A 22,465-nucleotide genomic window follows, 5' to 3' on the forward strand; every position below is an offset into this window, starting at 1 on the left:
TGAGCCACATGGTCCTATGTTTTTCTTCATTGAGAGGGATCAATGTTCCCCTTTACAATGGAGTAAGACAGGATGGGGGACAAATAAAATACAAAACTGTACTTAACTCATGACACAAAGGGGATATATCCCTAAAATTAAATATATTGGGGTTATATTTGTCAGCTGGATCAGGCCCTTTGGCTCACAGCTGTTAGCACATGAGCTCATGGCTGTTTAAAGCATTAGCTCTTGGGCCGGTGTCGTCCAAGTCTCTTTAACACAAGCACACAAAAACACAAAAACACGAGAGCCTGGGTTGTCATGTCACAAAACGAGTTTCATCTGGGTCAAAAGCTCAACAGCTGGTTGTGAGCAGTTGTGTGTGCACCACACATGCACGCATGCACGCACGCACACACGCACGCACACACACACACACACACACAAACACACACTGGAAGAGGGGAAATTACTCGAGTCTTAATATCTGAGTCATTGGTTTTACCCTGCAGCTGTGGTCAAAACACGCGCGCGCACACACTCTCTTCAACCCAAATACCTTTGGCAGCACTGTCCACACACACCCTATCACAGCAACAGACACAGTTATTCAGCGTGACACTAATTTGTTGATGACGATAGCAGAAGTCTTGAGGGGAAGTTGAGGTCAGAATGTGCAAACCTACCCACTAAGGTTGTCTACCTGCATACACAGTCTGCTGTGGTCTGGTATGTGTGTGTGAAACCATTTCTCCACAAGCAGATTCAGGCTGAGGGTTAAGCATGATGCATTCATCAATAAGGCACTGTCGACCACTGTCCTTTCAACTGCTCCAAATCAATCTCAGCCATTTTTGCTCACGCGATGTCCGTCTGACTCTCTCCCTCTGATTCTATTATTCATCACGTCATCTGCATTGTACTCTCTGTCCAGATCTCTGACTCTCTCATTCCTGCCCTGCCACCTTCAATAAGAGAGGACACACACACTCGCAGTGCAGCAGTGGCGTGTAGGGAGGGGGGCGGGAGTAAAAATAGAACAGGTCTCCTTACGCATGGTCGGCTAATGAGGCAGGGAAGAAGGGAGGGGAGATGGATGGAGAGAGGTGCTTGTGTAGGTGGTGTGCAAATGCCAAAGATAACGCTGTATGTGCTTGTGCAGTAAAGGAGAAAAGGGCACATAGAATTGACTTATATTTTATAAAGAGGGATGCCCTGTGACATTACGCAACAACCAGCGCTATGCCCTCCTTCCTTTAAATTAGGTCACTAATGCATTTTTAGCCATGCTATCGGTGAGGATGTCGGTATGGATATATTGGTTTGTCGGTCAGATGGTGGTTTGGTTCACCACTTTGGACTGGACTGAAATATCTCAATAACTACTGGATTGATTGCCATAAACTTTCCTACAGTCATTTCTGGACCAAGTGGATGAATCTTAATGACTTTGGTGACACCCTGATAATTGCTCACCATAAGATTCACAGTTTTGGTTTTGAGCTACATGTCTTGACAACTGGGTGGATTGCCGTGAAATTTGATGAAGACATTCATGTTCCCCTGAGGATGAACTGTAACAACGTCATCAATCCTTGTGATCACTTAACTTTAATACCCTTAATAGGCCAAAATTTCAATATGTCTAATATTTTAGTTTATGACACACCTGCAAAATAAATGATATTCACTGCTTTGGATGCAGTCTATGTTTAGCATGTTAGCAGCATGCTAACATGGTGAACTAAGCATGTTGCTAAGCAGTTTTGGGGTAAAAAGGTTTAGTAATTTCAAATGGTTTAAGTGGTAAAAGAGTAAGGGAGATTGTTTATCATAAATTGGGATGTGATTGGGATGTTCTGTGGAGCATTTGCTATGTAAATGAACACATATGTATCAGATCAGGCACAGTCAGTGTGATCAGACAGGCCTGAAGCAGAGAAAAATTCAGCATACATAGTTAAGTAACAACATGCACGTGAGGCCAATCTCTGCTAAATCAATCCATGCTGTACCATGCTGGCACTGCCTGCATGATACACTGCTGTGTACCATGCAGGCATGATGACAATGTTACTCAGGGTTTAAAATGTGCAAGAAAGGAAGGTGTGTGTAATGTCTAAAGTCTGCAGGCTGCCATCTGTCCAGGGAATTCAAATACATTTCAAATCAACTTGAGCATATTTTTGTCCCTGTGTTTGAGGCAATGGATTTGGTTTATGCTCTTCATTCATCTAACCCTAGAGTAGAGTCGTCAAAACGGGTCTTTTACTACCGACTTACTGCAGTTCCCACTCCTCAAGCCACTGTGTTTTATCAATGGACTCGCTAGCAGTGCGAGTGTGTGTGTGTGTGTGTGTGCTTGTGTGAGCTGGCAGCTTTTTGCAAGATGTTCGTCACGGCCTCTTAGGCCTGCTTTAAACCAGCCCTCTCTCTCTCTACAACTGCTTAAACACCGGGAACCTTGTTCTACCTCTCTCGCAACTTTCTAACTCACCCTCTCCTCTCTCTCTCTCTCTCTCCCCGTCTTTCTATCCATCTTTCTCTTCTCTACTCTCCAGCCCAGGGTGCCTCTTTCTCTTTTTCACTAAATCTCTGCACTCATCTCTCTCCTCTCTCAATCCCTTTCTTCTGGACCCCCTTTCAATCCCCTCCAATCGTCCACTTGCATTATCTCCCTCTAAACCCTTCTTCTTCCCCTCTTCTTCCCACAGTCCATGTAAACAACAGCAGTAACATCATTACAGCATTATGTATACATACTTTATATGGTTCAAATAGGAAGGACAAAAAGCCTGCAGATTCATAATAAACACCACCTCATGCGCACAGAAAGTCTTGCCAAATTGAATTAGATTATTTCTGTGTTTGTGTACATACTTATGAGACGGATACATTTTTCTGATGCAAATGCACTGATCTTTTGCCCCCTCTCAGTTTCTCTCACCCACTCAGCATATCTCAACTTATTTCCTCATCTTATCGTTATCTACAAGTTTACATATTTGCTGGCTACTTGCTGTTGAAAGCAGCTTATCAGGACTTATTTTAGTTTTAGTTTGTATTTTTTTTAATCTCATTATTAGCTTGACTCAATCAGATTAGGACGTGATGTTTTTTTTAATACAAATTCCACCTGCTGTAAGTATTCAGTGAGCAGCTGGTGCACATGACTGTCACAGCAAAGATGAAAAATTAACTTAACTGACAATCACACTGGCTGGACATTTTAACCTTTACCTTAGTAAACAGCTCCTACAGGCTCTACTGCTGCACTACACAACACACCAAATCCACCCTTCCACCACATGGTGTGTAATGGTTGACTGTATGGATGAATGAATGATGTACATAACTAATGACCTTACCTATCGTTGCTTCTGTTCTCCTTCTCCTTTTCCCTGTAACTCCTTTCTCTGTGCCTCTTCTCTTCTTTGTCTGACCTTTTGTTTCCCTTTGCTTTCTTCCCACGTTCTTTAAGCTCTTTTACCTCTTTCGTTTTGCCTCTTTCAGTTTGACTCTCTTTCCTTCACATGCGTTCCCCACCTCTTAGCGAATGCCTGCCCTACAAACTGTCATTGCCATTTTCTCTCCTCCATCCTCTCCCCTCTCCCTCAGAGCTCTGCGCCTGCTTCCCTCGAGACTATCGCTCAGAGAAACAAGGGCAGGGAGCTGGAGAGCGCAGGGAGGGTGGGGGTGGAGATGGTGGAGAAGAGTGTGCGAAAGAGAGGAGCAGAGGAGAGGCAGAGGAGGAAGGCAGAGAGATGGAGAGATGTGAAAGATGGATCGATGAAGGAGAAGAGAGAGAGAAAGAGGCCACAACTTTGCATGTGCCTGCTGTGCCAGATTACTCCTGGATAACAGCACTGACAATCGACGATCCCACAGAAAATCTCTACAACCCTGAGCCGTTACCTCTGGGTCTTTGGCTTGCAATACATCACAAGAAAGAAAACTTTACTGAATAAATAAACAGTTAAACATGGTAATCTCAGTAACACCAAGGAAGATGCTTCGCCCACCAGATTTTGGCTAAAAATCCCTGTGGGGAGAGTAGACTGATTTTTATACGCACTTCTACTCACCAGATTCTCAAATGACAACATATCCTTGTTTCCCCATTTAGAGAGCAGCCATTTTACCCCTCACACTGTCACAAACACCATACTGCAGTCGCACCAGTCACACAAGTATAAACACTGTAGCTCGCCCACTTACTGCTTTATTGCTGTCTGTCTGAGTTTTAGGGGTTGTCGTCATAGCAACAACAACTTCCTGACCTGGCCTGTGGCCGAGAGATAAAATTTTATGAGAGGCAGACACGGGAGTGGGTGCAAAAGTAAAAAAAAATGGAGAGAAAAGACAGATTGAACTTTCTGGCCTCACTGATTTGCACATTTGTGTTCTTTTACTATCTGAGTGATAAACCAGATGTGACATCTCTCGCTGTAATACAAAAAAAATACATACCCGCCCATCCTACTCTATGGGGCAGAGAGGGGAGGAACTGGTTTCCATGGCAATGACATTCATGGACTACAACAACAAATCCCCATGGAGACAAGAGATTACCACGGCAAAAATACAGATTAGTGGACAAGCGTAGAAGTGACAATAGAGATTACCGTGCATAAACCCATTTCAAACCACATCAGATTTCCAGAATATATTTCATGCTGGACCTACAGGAACTACAAGGGCTACCCTCCCCCTCCCTCTCAAGCCCCCCAGGAAGTGCACTGTGCTTTGAAGCCAATTTGACATAGTGGTCAAAGTGTGTAATTATAACTTCGAGGTCTGACAGGAGCCCAAAAATGCATTTTTCCTACAGTGGACACTATTTTTTAGAAAATCACAACCCCCACAGAATGACTCATTTCACTATCAGAATTTGATCCGTTCAGTCAGATAACATTTGGAAAGTCTATAAGTGCCTCACAATTAACCCCTTTTATCCCCATTCAAGCTAGCAGAGGGCTAAACTGGAAGTTAGCATGTTCAGCCAGCTGAACTCTCTAGTGTGCATGGCGCACTATGCATTCATTCAGTGCAAAGTAGCTTTTTTTGGCTTCATGCGCCACTGAGCAACTTTCATAGGAATGAACGGCCTCCAACACTGTATCCTGATCTTATTATACATCCATGCTTCCTCCTCTCATCCTCACTCTATGTCATTTTCCGTCAATCTGGACACAGTGTCAGCTACAGTGAGTGGCTGTCAACTTGTTTCACGTTGTGTCGAGTCATTTCATTGTCATGGTGAATTTCAAGATACACAACCATCAACCAAACCTCTCAGCTTCTAATACTTGATCCTCCATCAAGGCAATCAAGAACAGAACGACTATAATCACTGCATCCCTCCAAACCACTTCACAAATTACCAGGAGCCAAAGCGAATGGGCAGAGAGAAGCAAAAACATCCTACTTGTTTAGTGGCTCTCGTGCCATTAGATGTAATTTTCAGTCCCACCTATAAAGGCTCTGATTAAGCTTTGCTGTTTTTTAAATGAGGAGAATAACACAAAATCTTGAATCATTTGATAAGATCTGATATGTGGGCAGTTCACAGGTCTGGAACAAGAATACCAGCCTGTATGTCAAAGTAGTAACAGGTGTTATTATATCACAACATTAGAAATCTCATCCAGTGATGAGAATGAGGATCATTAATGTAAAAAAATGTCAAGACAATCCATCAAATGTTTGCATCCTGAGAGTCATTAGCATGGTTTAATACCCCTAAAACACCTTAATACCTAATGTAGCACTTTCTACGAAACAGACCTCCAAAAGTAAAGAGTTAAACTTCAAATACAGCTGTAAACCACCAACAGGAATACTTCAGAGTAAAACACAACAATCTAAAGCCTTGTTGAAATAGATGTAAAGAAAAAGTGCTGCAAAAGTAAAGTTGCAGCACTTACTGTCAGAGTGGATATTATTGATGGCTGTTTATGTCATTTGGTCAATTAGTCATTTTGGTGTATTATGGAACAGTTGCAGACCTTCAATTGAGCTGCAAAGTTTGTTTCTGACAGCTGGTGTGCGCCGAGTGCAATGGGTTCCAGTGAACAAAGCACTGGAAATCACTTGGCCATCATACAGATAAGACTAATGAATTAAAAGTCTGATCCAGCAGATCTCCCTGGGACATCCCAAATGCTGAAAACTGACGCAACAAGCTAACAGGCTTTTCAAACTATTCCACTGCAGCCCAACAGCTGACAGTTACTGAGCCCCAGTTTGGTTTTGAAAGAACCACACACACATACACACAGTATGCAGAGCCCTAATCTGTGCTGTTCCCTTGTCCATCTGTCACGCATGCATGCACACACAGATACACCAAACACACACACACACACACACAAAGAGAATCTAAAACATAGGTAGACAGACACACACAGACTCACTGACAGACACACTAGCTATGGGTTTGTGTTGGCAATCACACAGACACACACACACACAGACAAAGACACACACACATAAGACACACACACAGCCAAAGACACACACACAGACAGACACACACACACACACACTCTGCTGGTGTGAAAACTGTGAACATGCCTGTCCCTTTACGCTGCACTCTGACCCTCAAACTGGGGATTACACAAAGGATAATCCCTGTGTATGCTTGTGTGTCTGTCTGTCAGTCCGTCCATTCATCCCTTCGTCTTGCTCTCCGTCTCTGCCCATCTCTTCCACTCCCAGCCACACCTGATGTCAACACACGCATGGACACCAGTCCTCCCAAGTGTCTCTTTGCTGCCTTCAGTTTGAGCTTAGCAAATGAATGGTCAGCTCCTAAGGTATTCTTAAACGGCCAAATACTACGTCATTACATTTGTTGCCGTATTATTACCATCAGCTCATAACCACCATTGTCAGTCGCAAAACTACATGGCAGGAGAGTTTAACTCTCACAACACAATCCACGCTACTATAACTAATATTAAACCACTTCACAAAAGTAATAATACAGCAGGTTCTGCTTCCACCACTGAGTGTCTGATAAGGTATAGATGATATGTTTTACTATTCCTTTGTATTTTCATTTTACTTAGCATTTGGGGCATTTTGTCAATGCTTTTATCACAAAAGACAATATTCAGTCAGCTTCTCTTGCATTATTGGCAAGAAATGTAAATACACATATGGGAAAACGGATTGGTGAAAATGAACAAAAAAATGGTTGCTGATGTAAGAAAAGACATGTATTAGCAACTACTAACATTAAATAAAATGCATCTACATTTTATGAATCCTATCTTCTAGCATTGTGAGTCTCACTCTCTCTCTCTCTCCGTGTGGGAGAATAATGGGTCAGCTCATAACTACTTTTGTTAGCGGCTAAACTCCCCTATTCAGCGATTAAAGCAGTCAGGCGCAAGTGCCCTGTCTGTGTGAGTGTGAGTGACTGTGTATGTGTGCGTCCATGCACCGTGTGCATGCGTGAGAGACAAAGAGTGAAAGTATGGGTGGGTCACACGAGTGCACATGAGTGGAGATACAGTTTACTGTATGTGAGAGAGAGGGGGGGGTGAAAAAAAATGGGAAGGAGACAGAAGGAAAGCAGGCAATAGAGAGAAAAGGTAAAGAAAGGCAGCGAAACTCGTTGCGAAAACACCTAGCCCTCGGCGTTTCCTCTCCTGTGTGGCAATGGGTGTGGTGCTACTATGGCAACGTACATCCCATAGAGGGTGGTAGCAACAGGTGCTTCAGCAAAACAAATGACTTCATGGGCATCAAGGCTCATTATTACAGCTGCCTACAGTGGCAAGTTGATGCGCATGAAGTGAATAATATCCAACTCCTCTGTCACACAACTGAAAGCAGATATATGGACCAACAAGTGTTGACTACAATAGATTGACAGCTTTGAATTATGCAAGCACACTGTCAAAACATGGTGTTTTATCTATTGTAAGGGCAGTCTGGATGCTTTGCAGTCCTAAGTGACAGCCTTCACATCTTTTCTTAGCAGAATAATCACCATTTCTCAAACTGAACAGTCAATGCATTTTTCACAGGGTGTCCCACAGGGTTTTGTAGTGGAAGTGACCCACCTCTCCTGGGATAAAGAGAGCCTCCAAAATATAAAATCAGCTTCAGGGAAAACAATGTGTGGCGCTACGTCGTGCAGTTGAGACCACATATTTAATCATCTAATGAAAAGACGGAATGCTTCTATTTGATCTACATCTACATCCATAAATACAATGTAATGCATAATGTAGCAAGCTTAGTCAGAGGCACGTGTAGTGACGCAACAGTGAGAGGGTAAAGCACTCCGACACATTTACCAACTCACAGCTGCCTGACATAGCACTACCTTAACCCCGAACTCTAAAATTAGACACTCCCCATGTGAATGCCATATGATGTCCTAATTTTTAGAAAATCATCCCGTTTTCTCAATTACTCTGAGGACATGCTGCCTCTACAGTCCGGAGCCACACTCACACGTCATTATGTGAAATATGTTGTGACAATCGGCTCTTCTCGGCCATCAGGTCAATGACATGACCAGACAGATTATTTAGACGCCCAGTATCAGTTAATCCCAGACCAGTGACCCCTGACCCCAAGCCAGGAAACAGGAAGTGTGGCATGGGGGCAACTTAAAACCCTTCTACTGTTTCACTCTGTTAATCTCCCATCCCTCCATCTTTATCTTCAGTTCTCATTTTCAGCCACACTGTCTCGGTCATCTCATTAGGAACCTGTCAAAATAAAAACAGGAAATGGCCAGGGGCAACACATCCGTACAGTCACAGTTTTGTATCTCTCTCTCCAAGCATTCGTGTTTTCTGACTGATCATAAGGAAACCATCCCCCTGGACCTCGTCCGGCCCCTGTGTATTTTTGAGAGGCTGCTTTCCGCGCGTCTGAATCTCCCCCTCGCACACTAACACACAGTTCACTGGGTCCTTTACACTCTTTCCAAAATGTTTTACAAACTTCAGAGCTTTTCAAAGGCTGCTAATGAGAACAAGTTTGCCGCTCTGCACTCCCTCTCGCCCCAGACACTCCTCTCCTCTCACTTCCTTTTCCTCCCATCATCCCTTCCTCTTTATCGCCCTGCCCTGGTACCCCTCCTCCTCTTCTCAGCCCTTCCCTGACTTTTTTGACGGCTTGAATGAAAGAATGAATGGTCAACACATGATGAATGAAGTCAATAGAAGACTGAATAAATGAATCACTAATAAAAACGAAAATGTTTCAATCACAATATTATCAATTTTCCTGCTCATATAAAGCTCAGTGCCAAACATTTCCTCGTGCTGCTCCTCAAGATGTAGCCTTTAAAGATGAAGGCTGTGCCCTGTCCTGCCATGCTCTGTTCAGCCTCTCTCTGAGAGAATGTGACCCTATGCTGATTAATCTGTTTTTAACTATGTTTGGCCCCCTGCCAAAGCCACAGGCCCACGCTCTCTCTCCGTTTTTTATTCTATTGCTTCTTTCAGAGCTGGACACTTGCTGGGGACGGCAGTTTGCCTTCTCTTTCTCCCTCTCTGATGTAAAACACTCCCCTGTTGTCTATTCTCCTCTAACAGACCCTCTTATTCAACAATATGGCTCTACTGATCTCCACTATTCAAACATGTCTGTCATGTACTGTCAAACTTGATTCTTTTTATCTCTATTAGGATTGTTGGTTCAATGCAATTAAGATGATATCAACACTTAACTTAAAAGCTATTACAAAAATAATATTTTCTATTCTAAACTTTAGTTTTCACATTTACATTTTGTGGCATTTCAATGACCACCTTACTCAGAGAAACTACCCAACCTCCCTTTTTATTCTCTACTCTTTATTCAGATCCCCATTGGCTGCCACTGGGGTAGCAGCTACTCTTCCTAGGGCCCCACACACACAGAAAAAAAACATGCACAACAGGACATGTAACAGATGTAAAATCCCACTCCGGTCCATCACGCACATCCTCTACGTCTCCATCCCTCTCTCACTCTCCCGCCCTCACCCTCTCATTTTCCCGTCTCTGTAGCAGTAATACGCTGAACACTGCATTACAGTTTCCATTCATCCATGTCCCTCTGATCTTCTCTGCGTGAATGTGAGTCCTGTGGTGCCCGCTGGCCAAGCAGCTCTGAAAGCTAGAGGCTAATAGTGGCCGGTCACGGCTGACTGCTACACTGTAGACATGTCCACCTTAGTAATTGTTGTAACTGTCCCTACATCAGTGCAATCATGGAGGGGATGACTGAATTGTGATTTGGAATTACACTATAACACCACTTTGACAGACTAGAAGAGCAAATGGAGTTTTTAGCAGAAAGAAAGAAACATTTGTGAAACTATATGGGAAAATGATGTTTCAGGACTAATCACTCAGTTCGATGTGGGACAGTAGGGCTATCTGTGTGTGTCTGAGTTGATGTGACGTGTTTCGCTTCTGATGAGCCGACAGGGTCAGGATGAAAACACACACACACACACACACACACACAAACACAGGGATGTTCCCATAGCCTTTCCGAATGGTTAAGCAATATCTCTCACTCTCTCCGCCGCTCTCACTCTCTTTCTCCTCATGTCTGACTCTTACTCACTTCCTCTCTGCTTGTTTTTTTTTGTAGTCCTTTCTTTTGTCCTTTTTGTAACTCCATCTTCTCTACTTTCCTATTTTTGTCTCAAAGTCTCCCCAACTTAATACCCTTAATACCCCGCACAAGGTGAGAGAGAGAAAAAAGTACAAATGGAGTACAGTGTGTGCATTTCTAGAGTTTTCTTTAAACTAATGCAACAATGACAACATATCTCAAACTGTGAGGAAGTTGTAAAATTTAAAGGATCTTAAATGTAACCCAGCCCCCTCAGAAAAAAGTGGCATGTATTGTGACACTATTCTCAATCCACCTTCAGCTTTAAAACGTCACCTGTACTACAACTGTCACATTGTCTTGTTTGCTTATCAAATATTCTCTGACATTCAAGTTTTGAGACACTTGATAGCAAAATGCATCTGAAAATGCATTCAAAATATAATTTCAGGGACAATATTGAGAGAAAAAAAAAAAAAAAAAGAAATCATGCACTCATTCTGGCTAACCCCAAGTTAGTTCCAGCTACCTTTAATGAGCGGATTCTCCCACCAGAACAACCAATTAAGGCTTCTCTCATTAGTAGGTTTGACAGAGCCGCCACTGTTCTACACGTCCTGAGAGTCTGAGAATGAACATGGCCCTGATGATTATAGATAAACTATACTCACAGAGAGGGGCCTGACAGGAAAAGCACACCACAGTGACAGACATGCTCACTGCTGGATTTCCCTTTCAGCTTACCAAACCAAGAGTCCTTCCTGCTTACGCTTTTTCTATGTTGAGTAAAAAAAAATGTCCCGGTGGCTGAATAGCGTGAAAACTTTAACCTCTATTGAGGGGGATTTTCTTGGACTTGAGTGCAAGTGCACCAACAGTAAATGTGCTGCTGTACTAAACAACATGACCACATGTAACCCAATACAATATCACACAATAGCACTGCAGGAAATAATACCTTACCTGAAGCATGTGATGTTCAACTGCTGCTAAGACTTTGTAGGGAGACGTGTTAAATTAACACTTTTTGGGTGCTTAGTTCTGTGCTATTGTTGCACTGGGTTGATTTATTTATCTCCACTTTTAAATTGATCAGTAGGAACTCATTTGTAATGCCAAAGAAATCTTAGAAAGCGTCCATAAAAATGATTGGGCGTGTAGCTCTAAACCTCATTGTCTCGTTAATATAGATGGCGGGCTGTGTGGCTGGACGGGAGATGACTGTTGTGTAATTTATTCAATAACGCAGGGCTTCCACTTGGCTGTTTGAGAGGTTTAGGCTCAGCAGGTACTCTCAGGTATTTCACTGTGTAATATCATTAATGTAATACAATCCAATACAACTGTTGCAATGACGCACAATAAAGCAGATAAAAGACATATTGTCTTGTCCTAAAGTCCTGCATACTGCACACCACTACTCTCCATGACATTGTCCATGCCCTGATTTCTCTCTGACCTACCTTTCTTTCCCTCAGAGGAGAAAAGACAAGATGATGGTAGGCACCAAAGCGGAGTTGTGCTGATTAAGATGATGAGTAGTTGGCCACACACACACAAAGGCACATAGAGTTAGACTAGGGGTGATAACACAGCCCTATTATTAGCCTGCTGTGTTGCTCTCAGTCATGTAATGCTGCAGCACAAATCAAACACTGATCTGCAAAATACAAGACCATATAGCAGAAATTGCTTGATAAGTAGCCAAGTGCATTATGACAGACACAGGCACTGTGCAGACATCAGTTTAATTCATCAAAATTGAATTAGGTTGATGTAATAAATATGCTGCCAATAGCCACTGACTTTTTACACGTCAGCACAATCTAGACTCAGTCCAGTCTGTCTGACGGTTTGTCTGCGTGCCTGCCTATCTGCGTGTGAACTAGTTGAACCCTTGCCATCTGTCAAACAAAGTATGACTTCTAAGGCTCTGCCCGGGAAACATGTAAACGTGTTGTATGTACACAGTTCAGTCCAGAGACAAAGAGTGGTAAGAGTATGATGAGAAAGTAAGACGCATTGGAAAAGAACTGTGGTGCAAAAAGGCAGACCCATCAAAACTGAAACAAAATCTTGACTTTAAAGAGCTTAAAATCAATTTTAAGTCATAAAAATCAGGAATGTGCAGAAATGTGCCATGCATGGTGCATCATCTTCTACTGGCATGATCAAATCAAACAACAGCTTAGATTATAGAGCCACTCTTCACGTAAAGCAAACATTTGCTGATTACAACCTAAAAAATGAAAGAACTGCTGCCTTTTCTGTTTCAAATCTTTATAAATTGAGCACAATCTTTTCTGGAGGCCAGTCAGACTGAAAGCTGTTTATCAGCTTTGGCTCTGATGAGTTGATATGGGCGATTCCCTCACCAAATTATCTTTAAATTATTAATAAGATACACTTCAGACTAATTGCTAATGGATAATGTTATTCCATAGTTACTGTTACCCCTTAAACTGGGTGGATGCTCTTAACTTCTCGGATGCCACAGTCCCATCTTCTATTGTGCGACTAGCTTACTTCCTGAACCCATCTTTTAAATCCAGGAAACAAACGTCAAGCAGATGGGAGTGCATTTCCCAAACATCTCTGTAATAACAAATATTAAACAAACCATTTGAACAGTAAAACAGCGCGTGATAGTGTGTTCACAGCTGGAAGAAGAGACTGCTGGGAGACGGACACACGAATAACATCGCTAACAGTTAGTTACACAACAACAAATTTAAAAAAAAAAAGGCCTGAAATTAAATAAAGCTTGGTGCTTTCGATCAGTTCCTGCTAGTTGAGCTGGCGGTGGGAAGCAGCTACATGAGACGGATGTTTGAATAGTCTTTAAACGCAACGATTAACGCTAGCATGATTAGACGGAGCAGCGGCCAACGATAACTCACCGTTAGCGGTTCAATTCACCTACAGCAGGAAATAAAGCCAACAACACCACTGCAGTGGGGTCTATTCATTCAAAATAATGACTTTTAACCGCGTCAGGTAGCGCTGGTTTTACCTAGCTAGGCTGCTTTAGATGAACTCTTTGATGCTAGCCACATCAAACACACCCGAGGGGGACAGAGCGGGACCTGAAAGTACTTTAGGTGATGATAACAGGGATAATATGGAAGAAGATAGGCGCCATCGAAGGTAAGTCTGCTCAATATAACTGGTTTCAGGAGAAAGCGTGCTGTTTTCTTGCCCGTTTCAGCAAAACCGCCTCTTGTTACTGTGGTCGTCAGTGCAGGTTGAGTACCTTTGATATATTAACCGCAACTAAATCGACAATATATCCGCTAAAGACACGAAAAGCATTCAACCGCCGTACACATCACGTGATTAAAAAGGTGGTAAAATCAAACGTTACCTGTTGTGTTTTTCAACGATGCGTGTGGGGAACTTTTCCAAACGTGGCCGCTCGCTCCGTGCTCCTCCAAAAAATAGCGTACGTCCCACTATCTCAGCCTCCAAAAATCTCCACTAGAGTCCACACCGAAAATCTGGCCGGAGCTCAAAGCAAGACGTGTCCATCATCCCCCAAGGCCCGCCCCATACAGTGAAAAACATCTTTTGGCCGTCTCTGATTGGCTCAGAGGGGTTACTGTATTAGATCCTGGGATGTGATTGGTCGCCCGCGCTGTCCATCCGCGGTGGAGGGACGTTCGATGCGGATGTTGCAGTGCTATCGTGGCCGGGCAGCTCCCTCTAGAGGACGAATGGGTGCACTGCAGTATGTTGATGTAATTCACTGATTTTTGTTTTGAAAAACATCTTTTACATCCAGATCTTTTTGTTTAGTTTTAGAGTCCACAATTGTGACTACTATTGGAATATGATTTTGGGCACCTACAGTGCAGGTTGCACTTTTATATTTAAATAATAATTTGGGGTGAAGGGGCTGCTTAGACCTCTGTGTCTAAATATCCTTTTTATGGCCTCCTGTTCAATATATTTAATCTTGAAAAGCTAGTTTGTATTTATTATTGATATAAGTTGATTAATCTCATCTGTTCATTAATTTGTTTTCTTTTCCCATTTTTACTTGGCAAACCATATTTTCTCAGCCTGTTCAGAAAAAGCAGAAAGCTTTCATTGCACTAATATAAACAAATATTGTGAATATGAATTGTTATGGTCGGTTTTCAGCGATGACCTCTTGCTGAAGCTACCTTTGATAACTGGTAGGTGTTCTGCAAGTCACAGTATAGCAGGTTTTTAATCTCTGAGCGTGGCATAAAACTCTTAGGTTACAGTTTAGAAAATTACAATTCATGCTTAACATCCCTGTTTAGAATTCACACATAAAATCTTTTGTGATCAAAGACAAAGGAGCTGAGCTATGTTGATTACTTCTTCCACATTCAGTTCCAACTCATCTTTGCTCTCTCTCTCGCACACACACTGGCCATTGCATAACACAAAGCACTACTTCCACTGCACACACACACACACACACACACACACGCTCACACAACTCTTACATATATACCCACACCCAGATTAAGGAAGCTCAAGTAATTGGCTTATAGTGACAAGGCAGCGTGGAGACTTGACATCTACAAAAGAGGAGGAGTAAACCACATAAGAACAGCATCACAGTCGAAGATGAATAAACAACTACAAGAGAGCGCTGGATGAGAAAAGCAGTAATAATGCAAACTAACTAAAATATTTTGTGACAAAAACTGGTGTCAGGAAAGGACAACGTGATTGTAGAAAGAATCTGATTGATTCAGCGGCCTCGTTTCCCAGAGGCAGACAGGGTGTGTTTCAGTGGACTCACCATTAGCAGAGCAGCATGGATCCAGCAGAGAGGCACATCAGGCCAGTGCAGAGCCAGTAGAGCGTGCACACACAAACACAGAGGAACAGAAAATCAGAAATCACATGGACATGTTTATTTCATGAGCTGCATCTGCTCCAGTTGCAGACCTCGGGTTTAGATGAGAATCAAGATCAGGTAATGAGGGATTATAATGTCGGTTTGTGCAACTGCCTTACACAGATCAGATGGATTTTTAGTTATACGTAGCTACAGGATCCCTACATTATGATGAGAATAAGCAGCTGATTCCTGATCGCCAGTGACAGCAAACAGTCTAGTATCAGGCTACTTTTATTGACATAATATCCGCATGTTAGGAGAGTGGAAGGAAACACACCCACACTGGAACATTTAATCACCACACGAATACTAACAGGGCCAAGTGAATTAAAGTCACCTCCCTCTGTCTCTGAAGTCTCAGCCCCCGTGGCTTAAATCGAATTGCTACCTGATTGCAACCTGTTGCGGAGGACGAACACAGAACAGCTCGACCTTTATCGGTCAGTTATCAGTCGGGCCTTTATTAAGGCTCATAATAGAAACAGCCCTGGGTGCCTGGAGGGTAATGTCACTTCACAAATGCTGAAAATGTGAGAGGCAATTATCATTTTCAAAAGCGAACAACAGATAAAACCCAAATCAAAATGTAAAATCTGATAAACAAGTCATAACAGACTATTTTGTACCCGATGTCATCTGTGAGCAACCACTTGCACCATGAAAGGTTTTGGTGGTTTTTCTTGGTTCCCTGGCAGTTTATTTTACCATCCGTTCCCAGGATGCAACACTTCTAACACTTATAAGGCCACAATGTAGACAATTAGCTGCCATTAGCTACTCCTCCATGCTTTTCTAGATCTCTAATGACACAAAACAGTCAAGAAAGTCAAAAAGGTGTACCTGATCGTCAGAGATCCCTTATTGCATAAATAGTTCTCACACTGAGTCTAAGTCTTGACTCTACGCCTAATCAGCCTGACATGATGTAAGGTCTCTCTCTCTCTCTCTCTCTCTCTGTCCTTGCTCTCTCTTCTCTGCTATGTCTCTCCACCTCCTCGCCCGCCTCACCTGCCGAAACCTCTCAGTGCACACAGCAGCCAGTGGTCTCTCGGCCTTATGCTGAAGTATGGAGCTGGGCAGCTACGCCTGCAGTGTCCTCGCCGTATACCCACAGATTGTGCTAATGCCCGTAAAGTTAACAGGCTTGGCAGAAACACAGCGTCCTACAGCCAGGGAGCTACAGTAGGCTAGCTGTTCGCTTTCCCATGCAGGCATGAGATCAAGCCAGTACAGATTCTCTGGAGGATTAGTGACGAGCCCTTCTGAGGGGAATTACCCTGACACAGCCATCTGGACAGCAAGGCATTGCCCACTGGACTGACTGTAGTGCAACCAACTCTGTGCCCTGATCTGAGGAGCAGTCAGCTACAGTATCAACCCTTTAAGAAAACAGTAAACTATGGTTCATTAAACCTTAAGATCTGATGTTACCTGTAAACCATCCAGTCAGTAGCTACACAGTGCATGAAAGTGAGCTTAAATGAAGTGGCTAAAAGCTGAATTTCATGTGCGATTTGTGATATTTTTGCAATTTGTTTTACATTAATTGAGTTGTTTCATTTTAAGTTAAGTGTGTCTGCATGTAGCACATGTCATCAGTCATTAATTGGCCATTTAAATAGTGATCCATTATCAGTGTGAGGTTATTGACACCAGATCCTACTGACTGTGGTCTAGTATTCCAACATTATAAGGCTATAATGATAAACAGTTAGGATACCAAAAATGATAATGCTGTTATTTTCACATGCTACATCAATTCCCATTGACTTTATTTGTCATCTAATTCCTATATCAAGTTTCTGTTTCTGTTTTATTGGTTGAATTTTAACTGCTGCTATCTCTTTGTGTATGATTAAGTCTATCCAGTAAATCTATTTTACCTCAGACACCACTATGTTGGAGGAAACACATGTCTGGTAAAGTAAGTACAACAGATACACACTGGTGCTCTCACCACATACGTCAGTGTTTATAATGCAAACCACCATTTGTGGTCAGCCATGGGAGAGTAACTCAGGGCTAATTCATTTTACCACTAATAACCATCAAAACTGCAAACTAAGTTGTGTTTGATATAATCTCATGGACAAAGCCTGTGTCCTCACAATTATCTGAGCCTTATTTAGACATAAATCATAAAAGTATCACATTGCACTGTTGCCTGCAGTCGGCATGGATACACTAACACAAGTACAAGTGCACACACACCCAGCCCGAAGACATGCACAAGCTTTAACCCCTGCACTAAAGACATGACAACACACAAACACACACACACACACACACACATCAAACTGCACGTTTACCTGACAACTAGGTGATAATCAGCTGGGACAAACTGCTTGACTGGACAGTGTTTCCTGGTACGACCCCACTTCTCTCGCTCTCTCTATCTTCATCTGCCGAACAAACTCCAAGACATTGAGCAAATACTTCACGCCTGTTTGTTCTATGTCATGTCAGCCCCCAGCTCCCTCCCTCACTCCCTCCCTCTTCCTCTTACACTTCTTTGTGTGTGTGTTTGTGTGTGGTAACTCTAAACTCCAGCATCAGGTGTCAGCCCAGGAGGAGAGGAAGAGGGAGGAAGATCATTTAAGAAAGACAACCTGATAGTCAGAAATGCAAAGAATACAGTATGGAAATAGAGACAGAGTTTTTTGCAGGGTGCACCCATGGGTGGCAGCTCTACCTTATCACTGGCAGTAAACGGTATTGAGTAATAAAGTGTTACTTTACGCTGAAACTTGTTCTTCAGATGCATTACAGCTGTGCTTCATTAGTATCCATTTAATTTAGGCTTTGGTTAAAGTAAGAGCCAAGTCTGCATTAAATCAATATAAGGTCATACAATGTCACCCTAAGATACGAAAGCAGGTGTGTGTGTAATGGTGTTAACATAGGTGTGTCTTCAATTATGCTTAAACAGGAAAATACACAAAAGTTTGTTTGTTTTGTATGTTCACACGTGGGAAATGTCTATATCTCGCCACTCAAACCGGCTCTGTGTTGCCCATTTAAATACTGCATCGTGTTAACATGTAAACCAGCAAGCAATAAAACACAACCCATGGCTTATGGGGTTTTGTCTGTCTAGTGACTTTGTGAGCTTCACTGGCTGGACACACGAGTCCTGGTTCCTGAATGCACCACAACAGAAGGGTTTGCATTCAATGGGTGATAAGCTTCGCTGAAAGCTGGCTTCAAGCAAATGAGCTGAAAAGATCCTCACTTGAAGAAAAGCAGATATCTGTGACGTGCAAATGATATCTTTTAAACAGGCTGTCTGAGAAGTGTAGACTGCACATTGGATACGGTGTGTTATGTTGATTTTTAGCTGTACGCATTGAATGATTTTTCACATTTTCTTTGTGTTTACTCAGAAAACCTTTTAACTCAAGTTTTAACTTTTTTAACTCTTTTAACTTTAACTTAAGTGTCCAGAAGGCCGGTCCAGTGGGAAAGGTTGATGCCTCCCTGCCATGATGGCTGCTATGAAGTATAATACTGATTGACCACTAGAGGTCAGCAGCGCCTCTTTGCATCCAATCACTCAATCTGAATCTATGACAGAAAAAGGAGAAAAACAGCTTTACAATGAAACTACATTTAAGTGTGACAAGTATAATCTTGAAAGCACCTTGATGCTAGAAAGAAGGCTGATTATCTTTATTCACAAACAAAGATTTGAATTGCTTCGCCCGTGATAAGAAGAACCCGTGTGGTAGACCAGTGGATGTGGTCTTTCGCAGGCCACACAAAGTCGTGCAGTCATACTGAAGCCCTGCAGGAAAAATGTGAGGAATTTTGTATATTTCATACAAAGAGAGCTGAGAGGAACCGCATTTCACACCAGCTAAATGCTGCAGCAGATTGTGCTTGAAAAGGAATGTGATAAAATGTCCCTGTTACAGACTCAAAATGTGATGAAAATAAATCTTAAGAGCATTAACACTGTTAATGTCATAACTAATTACTGTGACTGTTACTTAATATGGGTTTGACACATGACTCTGACCTTTTTTCTATATTCTGATAACATTACTTGAATTAAAACTTCATTTTCTGTGTAAGTTTCCATCACTTTCAGTTTGATTCCAGTTTCATACGATTGCTTTGTTTATATTCTTACATTTTAAATTCTGCAAACAGAGGCACACCGATGACTAAGCTTGTTGATTTAATTGTTCTGGCAGGAAAAATTGTTCAGTGCTGTTTATTTCAAACATCGTTTTTTTTTTTTCTCCAAATCATTTCAGAGCTTGAGGAGAAGATTTCTCCAGCGAGCACCTGTTGTCCAGACTCTGCCCCCACATGTCCCAGACAAACTTGACGTGAGTGTTTCCTGTCTCGAGTGGAGACGTTGGAAAGACTCTCATCCTCCAGTATCCATGGCAACAAGCTGATCCGTTGTTGCAACTTCCACAGCCAGGATGTAATCTTGATTCTGGTCTTTAAATACCATAATACAGTACTATGATAATAATAGGGAGGTTGCAGTGCGACTGGGATCTTACTAGTCATCCTCTTAAGAACCACTGTATCAGTGCCTATCTGACATATCAACAGCACACACTTGAAGAGGTGTGTTAGCCCTGATAGCATTCAGAGAGTCCTTCACCATCTCAGCATGTCGGGTACTTTGAAGTGTTCCTTGCTCCAGAAGACTACATCCACACCCGTGGACAACATTTCTCCACCCCTGATAAACAGAACAGCACCTAACTCGATGGTACACCACGACCTCTTTGAAGCTATTATGTGGCCCTAACATACAATCTGTGCGCTACAATCTGTGACTATACTGAGGTCCCTCAGTATAGTCACCTTAAAGTCCGTACTTACCCATAATTCACTCACACAGACGTTTCTGCTGAGGATGCCTGATTAGACCTCTTCTCACGGCTACAGACTGGACTGACACCTCCTACACTCCTATTACTTTTTGACACCTGTAACGTCAGGACAATTTACACTATTATCATCATTATTGGTTCATAAACTTTGGTGACATCATCTAAGTCCACCCTGTTTCAGACTGACTCTGATTTGTTTCTGTGATTGAAAACCCATCTGTGGAAGTGCAGAGCTTTTCCATTTAAATATGTTTTAATCACTTCATCAAATTACCACAAACTACTCTGCCACGCAATGAGCCTGGGACCCTCCAGCCTCATTTTATATATACACCGAGCTATATTACACTAGTGTGGTACTGCAGTTGCATAGATAAAAGCCTCTAGTTGTGGAAAACAAGAACATTTACTCAACAAGTGTACTTGTACAGTAGCTGAGCACAACAATAACACTTATTTGGCCAGTATAGTTATTAGTTGCTTTTTAAAATAATGATTCTACATCTGAAATACATGATCAGTTTATAAAATGTGACATGATGTTATCTATTAAACCACCCAGCAGTAGTGAAAACTGCTTTCATGTTAATACAATGCTAATAATAATAATACAATAGCATAATATATATAGTAATACAACACTTTAAAGGAGGCCATTCTACAAAATGAGTTTATCACAGTATATACAAAAGTACATTTCACTGATAATAACCTACTAGTTGGTAGTGTGGGACTACCTTGTTTAAGATGAAGTACTCTGACACTGAGGAATTACTTCCTTGAATGAATTATCTATGCACTCGATCCACCACTAGCATTCCTGCTCGTTATGCATATTAGTTTCCATTGTTTGTACATCCTGCTCGGGGGTGTGTGCTTCTCAATAAAGCAAACTTGAATTAGACGACACACCTTCCTGCCTGCCTGTCTGATCCGCAGATGAGCACTTTTAATGTGCAGTTTCACTTGTATTTCACTTCTTATTCTAACTCACTGTTGTTCCCTCTGGTTGATGCGTGCACAGGCGTGCGTAATGATTATATGAGGGCTTTCCCCGCGACGCACGCGCAAACTGGTGACTCCAAACTGACGCGCGCAGCTTTTCAGTTTTTTTTTTTTTTTTTAGCGAGAGAGAGAAAGAAAGAGAGAGAAAGAGGGAGGGAGGGAGAAAGGGAGGGAGGCTGTCTTGTTGCTTCCGGCTTGAAACAGTCGGACTAACTGCGCTTTACTACCAAGCCAGAGGTGTCGAGCAGCGCGCATGACAACAGAAACCTCCCCAGAAAACATTTATCCTAAGAGCAAACTGTAAGAGGACTTCACCGAATGCTTCTGAAGCTTCCCAGACATAATCAGAGAGGAAACGCACGTTTTGTATCTTCTTCTTCTGTGGAGGAGTTTTCTTTTTTTTTTTTAGTTTTTTTCTTTTTGTGGTGAAAAGGTGAAGAAGCAGAAAGGAACCGGCAGCAACAGAAGCAGCAGCAGCAGCAGCGTCGAACTAGTTCGTTAAAGGGAGAAAGTAAAAACACACAAGAGGAGTAGAGGAGAAGTTGTTTTGGTGCACAGGGAGCCGCATCTTCGCATGTTTCTGGTGTGAGAGAAGAATCATCCCTAAAATCAGTCCCGGGGAACTGGACGCAGAGGTAAGATAACACAGGGCCTGCTGTCATGTCAGGACCTCCATGTGAGGATATTTCACTCTAATACCACCTCCTCTACAGCAGATGAAGGGGCTGCTGTGAAAGTTAGAGGCCTAGACATCCATTTAATAAGTGGGGGAATAGGGTACCCAACCATCTGAGTAGTTTAAAAGCAATTTTATACTTATTTTAATTAATAATAGTCGTTTTGTGACTTCTAAAGAATGACAGTCTTCTCGAGTCTTGTGACCCTCCTCCTCCTTTAATGTATATTCATACTCAGCTGCTTTCCAGTGATATACAGCATTATGCAATACTCCACACTCATTTCCAGCCATAGTATTACTTCAGTTAATACATACAGTTGGATTTGGGCAGCATTTTATTGTATATTAATCCATAATTAGTCAGAATTTATCAAAGCCAGAACATTTCAAGTAACTCATCTACTACATTTGTGTTTACTGTCAACAACTGTATGTAAATAAAGTTAAATATGCTCAAGAGCCGAAACGCAAATATTCAGATCC

The 22,465-nt window shown here is 42.3% G+C and overlaps 1 protein-coding gene across 8 annotated transcripts in view; it reads right to left on the reverse strand.

Moving 5' to 3' along the window:
* epb41l2 (erythrocyte membrane protein band 4.1 like 2) overlaps nt 1-14,037 on the reverse strand; it is a 48,806-nt gene extending 34,769 nt beyond the window's left edge. For 6 of the 8 annotated variants that reach the window (XM_070849386.1, XM_070849387.1, XM_070849385.1 and 3 more), the window contains exon 1: nt 13,925-14,037. The gene's annotated coding sequence lies outside the window, so the exon portion shown is untranslated. Of the gene's footprint in view, nt 1-3,350; nt 3,655-4,067; nt 4,156-13,924 lie in introns of those variants that run through there. The other 2 variants (XM_070849382.1, XM_070849383.1) reach the window with 2 other exon arrangements.
* Between the last annotated feature and the right edge of the window lie 8,428 nt (nt 14,038-22,465).

Source organism: Pempheris klunzingeri, chromosome 18 (genome assembly GCF_042242105.1).
Source record: "Pempheris klunzingeri isolate RE-2024b chromosome 18, fPemKlu1.hap1, whole genome shotgun sequence".
NCBI classification, from domain to species: domain Eukaryota; kingdom Metazoa; phylum Chordata; class Actinopteri; order Acropomatiformes; family Pempheridae; genus Pempheris; species Pempheris klunzingeri.